We start from the raw sequence: 10346 nt of genomic DNA, 5'->3' as shown, positions 1-10346 counted from the left end.
TTTCCTTCTTCCTTAGATGAGTTAAGGCAAAGTCAGTGTAGTGCGAAAAGTCCAACCATGGAGCCAGTCTTTCCGGCATTCGGACAACGCTTAGTTGCCGATTCGGTACTTTGTAGTCTAGACATATTTCTTCAAAGTGCAGGAGAAGTGGTCTTATCGTGTGCGGTCTGTTGTTGTATTGTATTCTGGTACCGATGTGAGAGACAATAGTGTGACATATGTGGCTTGGTTTCAGTCTTGTTCTTAAAACATAGGATCCAGTAAGTAGCGCTCTTCTTTGTTCTAGGCACGGCTCGTTGCTCTCAGCATATAAGCTCTGGACAGGTGAGGTTCTATACACTCCAGTCGCCAAGCGCAATCCATGATGATGTATTGGGTCAAGACGTTTGAGGTAAGACTTTCTGGCTGAACCGTTAATAACGCTGCCGTAGTCAAGTATGCGGCACACGATCGAGCGGTATATGCGTAAAAGGCGGACACGATCGGCACCCCAGTGTTTCCACGATAGTATTTTCAGAATGTCGAGCGCAATTGCTTTCTTTTTTGTGCAACTCATGTGGGAAATGAAGTTTAGTTTCCTGTCAAAGACTAGGCCTAGCAACTGGTGTTCTGACTTGAGTGGCAGTACACTGTTGTTGATTTTAAGAACAGGGTCTGGATACAAGCCGCGCTTTTGTGAGAAAAGTAGGGCAACAGTTTTCTGGGTAGAAAAGCAAAAGCCATTTTGATCTGCCCATTTGGTCAGTTTGTTGATGGTTAGCTGCAGCTGCCTTTCACATGTGGATATGCTTGAGGCTCGGCATGCTATCTGCAGATCATCAACGTATAATGACTGCATGATGGAGGGTGGTATTACTTTATTAACTGAATTCATTTTGACTACGAAGAGTGTAATGCTTAACACGCAACCTTGCAGCACACAATTTTCTTGAACAAAAACACGCGACAGTGTGGAGCCCAACCGTACCAGAAAGTTTCGGTTTGATAGAAAGTCAGAGAGGCAATTAAGCATTCTTCCGGGTATTCCAAGATTCGCCAGGTCTCTCAATATACCGTGCCTCCGCGAAGTGTCGTAGGCTTTCTCCAGGTCAAAAAACACTGCTAGGCAGTGTTGCTTATGTAAGAAGGCCTCACGTACTGTCTGTTAGAGAGGAACAAGATGATCGATCGTTGAATGGCCTTTCTTATACCCACACTGATGATCATCTAGTAGGTTGTTTATTTCAAGGGTGTACGTTAGTCTTATGTTTATTATGCTTTCGTATGATTTTGCCATACAGCTTGTAAGTGCTATGGGCCTATACCTACCCGGTAAAGTGGGTGGTTTTTCAGTCTTTAGAAATGGTCACTATGATTGCCATTTTCCATTTTGTGGGCATTTTGCCAGTTTTTAAATCACATTAAAGAACTTTAATAATGCTTGCACGGCAGCTTGAGACAGGTGCGGGAGCATTGTGTAATGAATTCTGTCTGGCCCGACTGCTGTCTTTTTTTCCCACCGAAAGCACAGTGCTTAACTCTTGGAGTGTCAAAGGACCATTGTGAGGCTCATCTAAGCCACCGGTTACTGGTAGTTTTTGTTTTTTGGTTGTCTGTTTGTATGCCAGGAAGGATGGCGTGTAATTAGCGGAACTGGATATAGTGTAAAAGTGTTCGCCTAAAATGTTAGCCTGCTCCTCTAGAGATGTCTGTGTGCCTGGGTCTGTAAGTATGGGTATTGCGTACGAGGAGTAGTCGCCGCTGAATCTTTTAACCTGGATCCACATTTTCTTGGATGTGGTTGTGCTATTGATTGTAGATATGTACTTCTGCCAGGATGATTTTTCTGCATCTCTACGAATATATCGTGCTTTTGCTTTAGCTTGTTGGAATGCGAGGAGGTTGTCACATGTGTGATACCTACGGAAGTTGCACTATGCTTTATTTTGTAGTTTTCTAGCTTTTGCACGCTTACTGGTCCACCATGGTTTTAGTTTTCTTCCCACTAGTCCTGATGACAGGGGAATAGCTTGCTCTGCCACAGACAGTATGCAATTGGTGAACTTGTCATTTATTTCATCTACTGTTAGGTGTTCAGAGAACTCATCCTGTAGATTAGCTCTCTGTGTAAATAAAGGCCAGTTAGCTTTGTGAAGCTTCCAAAACGCTGTGGTCGAGAGCGTATGGTCGGAAGTGGTGATGTTAGTTTTACAATCGACGGTAGATGGTCACTACCGTAAGGATAGTTTATTGTTTACCATGTAAAATCAGCAAACAGTGAGCTAAAGCACAATGCCAAATCCAAGCAACTCATGGTTCCTGTGCCTGGAGAGCAGTATGTTGGTGATCCAGTGTTTAAAAGACACACATTGTTAGTAAGAATAAAATCTTCAATTACCTGCCCTCTACTGTCTGTCTTTACACTACCCCATAGTATGTTGTGCGCATTGAAATCTCCTGCCATTAAAAAGGTTTAGGTAGATGTTCTGCAATCAATTCTAGATCTTTTACAGTAAAATGTGTATGAGGTGGAATGTATATGAAGCAAATAGTGATAGTTTTATGTCATAAAATGGTGACTGCAGCTGTTTCTATGAAACTGTTAACTATAACTTATCTTACCGCAATACCACTTTGGACAACAATGGCGACGCCACCCGACAGCCGGTTGCTTTGCGAGCGGTCGCGACCTTTTAGTATTTTGGTGTTTTTTGGTCCCAGATTCGTTTCCTGCAAGCATAACGCTACAGGAGAGAAGCTTGTAAATATGTCCTTAACGTCACTTAAATTTCGTGTCATGCCTCTGCAGTTCCAATGGATGATGTATGCCATTACGTGAAATGATGTGTATACAATTTAGTATTTTGAGTTAATTGTGCATAAGCTAAAAAGCGACACTATTCATGTGCTTCATCATTTCTTTTTTTGTGGGGCCAAAAATGTGTTTCGGCTCCCTTTCCGTCCTTGGCAGGGAGGAATGATGGGCTACCTGATCGCCCTGCTAGTCGAGCAGCCTCTATCAGGCTTTCAGTGTCCCATGGACTGACGTCTATGGACTCAGCACCACCAGGGTGCTCAACAGTGTTGGTGCCCGGCGAGGATGCTGGCCTCCTCAAGTAAGGCTGGCTATTCGGCACCGTTGTTGAGACCTCTTTTGTTTTGACATTAGGTTCGCTGACACCAACACTGGTTGAGGCTTTGGGGCCTCCCTGAAAAAAGGCACTTGGTGCCTTTTTTTTCGCTCTTGCCTGGGGGACGGACCATGGCCACTAGGTCCTGGAGTTCGACCTGTGTGCCTACAGAGACCATCAGCGGTGCCTTCCCCCTTCGCACCGCGTCAGCGTAAGTGCCCTTTTGGGCCAGAACCACTCACTTGCGCGCTTCTGGATACGGTATGTTTTCTTTGGTTTTCAGTGTATGTCTTTTTCTTTTTGCCATTCTGGGCAGGAGCGTGAGTACGCTGCATGGGGCCCCTTGCAGTTTACACAGTTTAAAGGGTTGGTGCACTCGCCATCATCATGTTCATTCTGGCCGCATTTCATGCAGGTTGGACTACCACGACATGAAAGAGACCCGTGCCCAAACCTCTGGCACCGGAAGCACCTGCGAGGATTAGGTATGTAGGGCCTCACACGTAGGCAACGGTACGCTACCTTAACTGTAGCAGGAAGCGTCGTGCTTGCGAATGTTAGTATAACATTTCTTGTGCGGGTTTCCTTCTTATCTCTACGAATGACGATTGCTAGCGGCAAGTACACCTTTATCCGCTAAAGCATCCTCAATTTCTGCATCAGTGTACTTGAGCAGTTCATTGTCCGATATTACACCTCGCATGTAATTGAGAGATCGGTGAGCTGTTACACGGACTTAATGTTGTCCGATTTTTCCAAGGTGTCTAATTTTGTCACTTTGTTCTTTGTTTTTCACTTCTATGAGGAGATCTCCTGAATTTATTTTTTTTGCACTGTAATTGCTTCCAATGCATTCTTTAATTGCTTTTGCAACTGGGAATGATGATATGTCCTGAATCTCAGTTTCAGTCAATGACGTTACGACAAAAAAATTCGTGTAATCGCCCTTTTAGTCAGAAAGTTTCCATTTGCTTCGGTGCGACCCCTTTTACAGGACCGATCATTGTGGAAAGGGAGGGGGGGTACTTTTTTCCATAGAAAAGCATGTTCATTCGGTAGCTATGCTGGCCACCCACCATGGAGTCCAACAAGGGGAACGCATACACACGTTAGCCATACATTGCTACTATAACCCCGTGGTCCTGACCAAAGAAGGTCAGTCCCCCAGGGTTAACCCTAGCCGCCAAGAAATTTGGAAGTAAATGGAAAAGAGAAGACGACAGCACAGGTAAGAAGTGAGCGATAAAGACGAAGATGTAGGGAGAGAGAAATAGGTAAAGGCGACTGCCGATTTCCCCTGGGTGGGTCAGCTCTGGGGTGCCGTCTACGTGAAGCCGGGGCCAAAGGGGTGTGTTGCCTCCGCCGGGGGGCCTGAAAGGTCCAATCACAGAGCGTCGGCTCAACCCCCAGGATACCATTTTCCCCGGACACGGCAAAGTCCCGCACGGTTAGGCGTGGGAGGAGATCGAACTCCCCCCCCCCCCCCCCCGTTAGCTCGGGTCCGTGGTGTCGCTACACACCAAACGCCTGCTTGCGTAGGCGACCCTGCGGGGTGATTATGTATGAGTATAATAGTATCCTTATGCCTCTAAGTATAATATGGCTGTATGAGTGACTGTATCAGTGATGTATATATGTTCCAATTTGCCAATGTAGATCTTTACCTTCACACGCCAATTCGGAAAGCCTGTTCTAGTTTTTTGAATTACTACTAGTATGCTAAATTATTAATGGCTTTTTAATACACCTATTGTTTCTCCCTCCTGACAAAACTTCAATATGAGCATTGCAGTCTGTCTAAACTAAATAAATAAAAATACCTACATATTCTTGTCCCCAGGTTCATTCAATCTAAGAGACATTCGAATGATTTGCAGGATGAATGTGGGAGTAGGCTGACGAAAAAAAATGCTCCATAATTCATTACTGGTGCTTTCTTATTATATGCAGTATTATGACACTAAGGGAAACAAATCAAGGTGAACAAAAGTGCCTAATATCACCACCACCATACCTCAATATGTAGATCACCAGACAGGTGAGTAGATAATCGCGGCTTCTAGTTTTACAGGTGAGGAGATTTTTTTCTCCTGCTCCCATCTGGAGGCACTCAGTTTGAAAGCCTGTGCCCGCTCAACAGAATTTCGCATGGAGGAAGTCTTATTCAAAAGTAGTGCACGATAGTGTGGATACTATTTTGAGAAGACGGCCTCTCCTTTGCACTATCTTCAACCACTCGCCTTTCCTCCCAAGAATTGATGTCATTATTATTTGTGAGCCACCAAACTAAGATAATTTGAAATCCTCAAACTACTCTTTCAACGTAACCTGTAATCAACGAGATCTCTCCACCCTAACATAACATTAACTAGTGCTTTGTAAGCAATACTGCTTTAAGCTCGCGATACATAAAAATCACAAGGAAATTCATCACATTCTTCCAGATTTCTATTGGCAAACAGGGCAGAAGTTGAATAGTCAATCTCACTCACTTAATGAAACCTATTCTTTGCAGCAGTCCACAGACATGATCACATCACCACTACAATCTCATGTTCACAAAATATTAAGCAGCAACCTTTTCATGAAACTATGAATGACTTCCAGGAAGACACTGGAGCAATGTTTTTCTGACAATATCCGAAGCATGAGACTTCTTTGTTTGTCCGTAAAGGGATGGACACATCAGCAAAAGCACACAAGAGAACTGTTAAAGCCAGCACAAACAATGCAGTACACCCAAGATTGCCTGGGCTTCACAAAACGTTTTTTAGTATTGTAATTGAGTGAGCACTTTTCCAGTACTTACTTCATATTGCCTTATTTCATATTGCCTTCATATTGCCCTACATAGTGAGACAAGCTCACTATGTAGGGCAATATGAAGATAAGCACTGGAATTCGGAGGGAACTATGAAATCGAACATAACGTTTTTTAGCATTGTAATTGAGTGAGAACTTTTTCAGTACTTATTTGATGTACCTACTTATTTCTTTTTAAAGACAAGCTCACTACATAGGGCAATATGAAGTTAAGCACTTGAATTTGGAGGGAAATATGAAATCGAACATTAGTGGTGATGTGTTGTATTAGCATAAAAGACATGAAATATATAAATGCTCTCTAAATGACCCCAATCAGCTAAGGGTCTATTCGGTAATTATAGCACAAAATATATGGATAGACTATAATAAACAGATGCCCTGTTACTAAATAGGGATGGATGCATCAACTGTTGATGCCAGGCAATCAAGTGTGGAGACGGCCTTTTTTACACATTGCAGGACGTTTGGAATGTCTTTCATGAGTCATAGTAATAACGAAGTAGTGTATTTAAAATACAACACACATGATAACGATGATAATAAAACTTTATTTTGGTCCACAGATGACGCAGGGGAAACCCTGCCACACCTGGCTGGTCCCTCGTCGAAACCGGTTCGCCAAGCCGAGCTTGGCCGCCTTTTCGCGGGCACTCTGGAGGGCCAAGGTTACACATGCGAGATTTAAGCCTGCGACTAAATACAGTTGGATGTAGTGTGCTTTCAAACAGCAATGTGTCTCTCTACCATGACACATGAAGTGATGTTTCAGTGTTATCACTGGGGTTTCCAAGCGAAGAAATGATCAGCCTAAATCTTGAAAAACAAAGGTCAATAAAAAATTGAGCGACCCTTAAGCTTCACCTTTAAGAGTTGAAGGCAATAGCGATATCTTGTCCCAAGTGTGTACTTGAAACACTTGGTGCATAAAAGTTTTCTAACTAGCTGTTGCCACATTCCTTCCTGAAGTTTTGTTATCGGCCTGCTACACCCTAAACAACGTTAGCGCAAAGCATGACTGCAGTGTTCGAGAAGCCTCGCGACTATGGTAGGCCATTTTGTTAAAATTACGCATGCAACGTGAACATCACAGATTATTCTGGAACTTGCGTGGCCACCAGCGATAATGCTGAAATATTCGACAACACAAGTATAAATGCCGACGCGCTTCGCCGTTTGTCAGTTGATCGACGGCCAACGGTCTATTCACCGCTATCAGTGCCAGTGTGTATCCCTGTAATCTGAACTTTCGTTGACTGGCCACAAGTTCGGCCTAACAAACAGTTTGATCTCCAACCTACAGTTTGCTCCCTTCATCGCTGTCAGGACCCCTTGACATCTGGTGGAAGTGATTTTTGGTCCATGTATCGAACAGCCCCTTCAAGCTATGAACACAGCCCCCGTCACAGAGAAGACATCGACACCGTCAGCGACAGTCAAGCCAGCCACAGACTGAAAGGAATAGCCCCCAAATGTGAACCCCTAGAGGACAAGTCAAAAGCCACGGCGACTAGAGGCACAATGACAGCCGCAACGTCTCTTGCAGCGGTAGTGATGCAGCAGCCAAGGGAGCCACCGACCCTCTGCGTATTGTCATTTGAACACCAGGAAACCTGGTTGGAGACTTAAAAATTGAGTGGCCGCCCTCAACCACTGGGACATGAAAGAGAAGCTGCATCACGTCTACTTCTGCCTGGAAGATGCAGCAATGACCTGGTTTGAGAAAAATGGGATCTGATATGGCGAGAGCCATGCCACGCTCTTGGATAGAACGGACACAATTGACGCGATCTGAACAAAACAAACCAAACAAACATATTTATTTAACTACTTTTGATCGAAGATATCATCAGCCATATCATTATAACATCAATCGTGATCAACACGCTAAGACATCCTTATACAATACTATTAGACAATACTCAACAACATGACAAAGAAGGCAGTGTCACTAACGCCTGACTCGAAAGGAAAGGGCCGCCACCTTGTTGGAGACACCGGTGAAACTCTCTAATGAAAATGTGACCATCTTTGTCGAACATATGACCCAGCTGTTTCATCACACCGACCCTGCCATGGCTGAAGAGAAGCTCCAGTTCTTGAAGCAAGTGGTCAAGCAAAAACTGTTTGCGGCAGTTGTGCGGAACGCATCCAAAACAGTTCTAAAGTTTGTTTTGAAGGCTAATACAATCGAGAAGATGCTGAAAATGCACACCCGCCAATACAATCGCCGATCGATGCAAGACAGCGCAGCTGTTCACGCCCTTGATCCGATGGCGTACGTAGAAAAATGCGATAGATTGTGCGGGAGGAGCTACAGAAGCTGTTGTCTTCATTGCAGCCCCAAGTGGATTCGATTGCCAATGTTGTCCGCAAAGAAGTATGGCAATTACTTTAGGTTTTTTTGACTTTGGCACTCTGTGCAACTGGCTATGTAGGTTTCGGTTGTCTTGCGCGATTGGAGCCAGTAAAATCATTCTTTGGGGTGATAGAGTGTTCGCGTAGATCCTAAATTACTGGCACCTGGATGATCGTACACGACGCGTAAAACTGAAGAGCGGAGGGCTTCCGGCACCACCAGAAGATAGCACGCACCTGTGGCGGTGAAATTCTTCTTACATGGCAATCCATCCCGTATACAAAAATGGCCGTTTGACAAGTCTTTCGCAGAGTTGGATCATTACGCTGATGTCTCGCGAAGGTTACGGCGTCTGGGAAATCTTGTTGTACAGTTGCGATTTCCTGGTTGAAACTATCAGCGTCACATTCCGTGGTAAGGAGGGGCAGCCTGGAAATACAATTAGCGTCAGCATGTCGTCCCCCACTCTTGATTGATATGTGGGGTTTAACGTCCCAAAACCACCATATGATTATGAGAGACGCCGTAGTGGAGGGCTCCGGAAATTTTGACCACCTGGTGTTCTTTAACGTGCACCCAAATCTGAGCACACGAGCCTACAACATTTCTGCCTCCATGGGAAATGCAGCCGCCGCAGCCGGGATTCGATCCCGCGACCTGCGGGTCAGCAGCCGAGTACCTTAGCCACTAGACCATCGCGGCGCGGCGTCCCCCACTCTTGCATGAGACAGTGAAGTTGAACTCTTGCAGACACAGAGCCCATCATGCAAGGCGTCCTGACGAATCGCAGAGATTGACAAGTCAGCACAAAGTGACGATCGGCGATGACTCTAAACTGACGCACGTACAGGTGTGATCAAAACTTTTGAACAGCAAAAATAACCACAAGGCATTCTTGTTCAGTTACCGTGTATTTACGCTCAAGTTTACTTAATGACCGTCATGCTTAGGCAATGATGTGTTCTCTATTACCTGAATATTGAACAACACAGCAACAATACCAACGCCGCTCGCATCTGTGGATATCCATTGGCGCGGTAGGGCTGAAGTGTCGTAGTATCGACTGTGACGTCAGAAAGAACTTGAGCTGCTGAAAGGAAGCTGAACACTCAGGCATCCACTCGAATGGGCCATTTTTGTGCAGGAGGCTTGTCAGGGGATGAGCGACGTCAGCAAAGCAAGGAACGAATCGCCTAAAATAGGAGCACAGCCCCAAGAAGCTCCAGAGTTCTTTCACAGATTGGTATGGCTGACACGCTTCAACAGCCTCAGTCTTTGCAGGGTCAGGCTTGACGCCGTCTTTGTCCCCGAGATAACCCAGCACAAAGGCTTGGCACTCTCCGAAATGACATTTCTTGAAGTTGAGTACAAGACAAGTCTTTTGTATGCAGGTTAATAGAATGCCGAGACCCTCGTTATGCTGTAGAAATGTGCATCCGAATATAATAACATCATTGAGATAGCACATACATATCTCCCATTTTAAACCCCGCAGAAAGGTGTTCATAAGTCGTTCGAAGGTGGCAAGCGCGATGCAGAAGCCGAATAGCATAATGTTAATTTCAATAAGTCCATCGGGTGCTATGAACGCCGTCTTTTTTTTATCATCAGTGTGCATTGATATTTGCCAAAAGCCGGATCTGAAGTCAACAAAAGAAATGTAGGAAGCCGAATGAAGACAATTCAATGTATTCTCTATGCGTGGATGCGGGTATACATCTTTCTTTATAATGCTGTTAAGCTGCAAGTGATCAACACAAAATCGCCAACTGCCGTCGTTCTTTTGAACGAGATCGACAGGTGGAGCCCAAGGACTTGCAGACTCCTGAATGACTCCTTTTTGCAACATTTATTCAACTTGCTCACTAATTACTTCACGCCCTGTCCGTGACACTCGGTACGGCTTTTGTCGTACAGGGTGCACTGATACGGTGTTTATACGATAGCGTACTCAAGACACTGGTATTGAGAATGCCTTATCGTTTTGCGAAAAGTCAAACGGCTAGTAACGTGTGGGGCTCACTCGTGCTGAGGGACTAGCTCATCCTCAGTAG

This window comes from Rhipicephalus microplus, chromosome 9, assembly GCF_043290135.1.
Source record: "Rhipicephalus microplus isolate Deutch F79 chromosome 9, USDA_Rmic, whole genome shotgun sequence".
NCBI classification, from domain to species: domain Eukaryota; kingdom Metazoa; phylum Arthropoda; class Arachnida; order Ixodida; family Ixodidae; genus Rhipicephalus; species Rhipicephalus microplus.
This window is presented reverse-complemented; position numbering follows the sequence as displayed.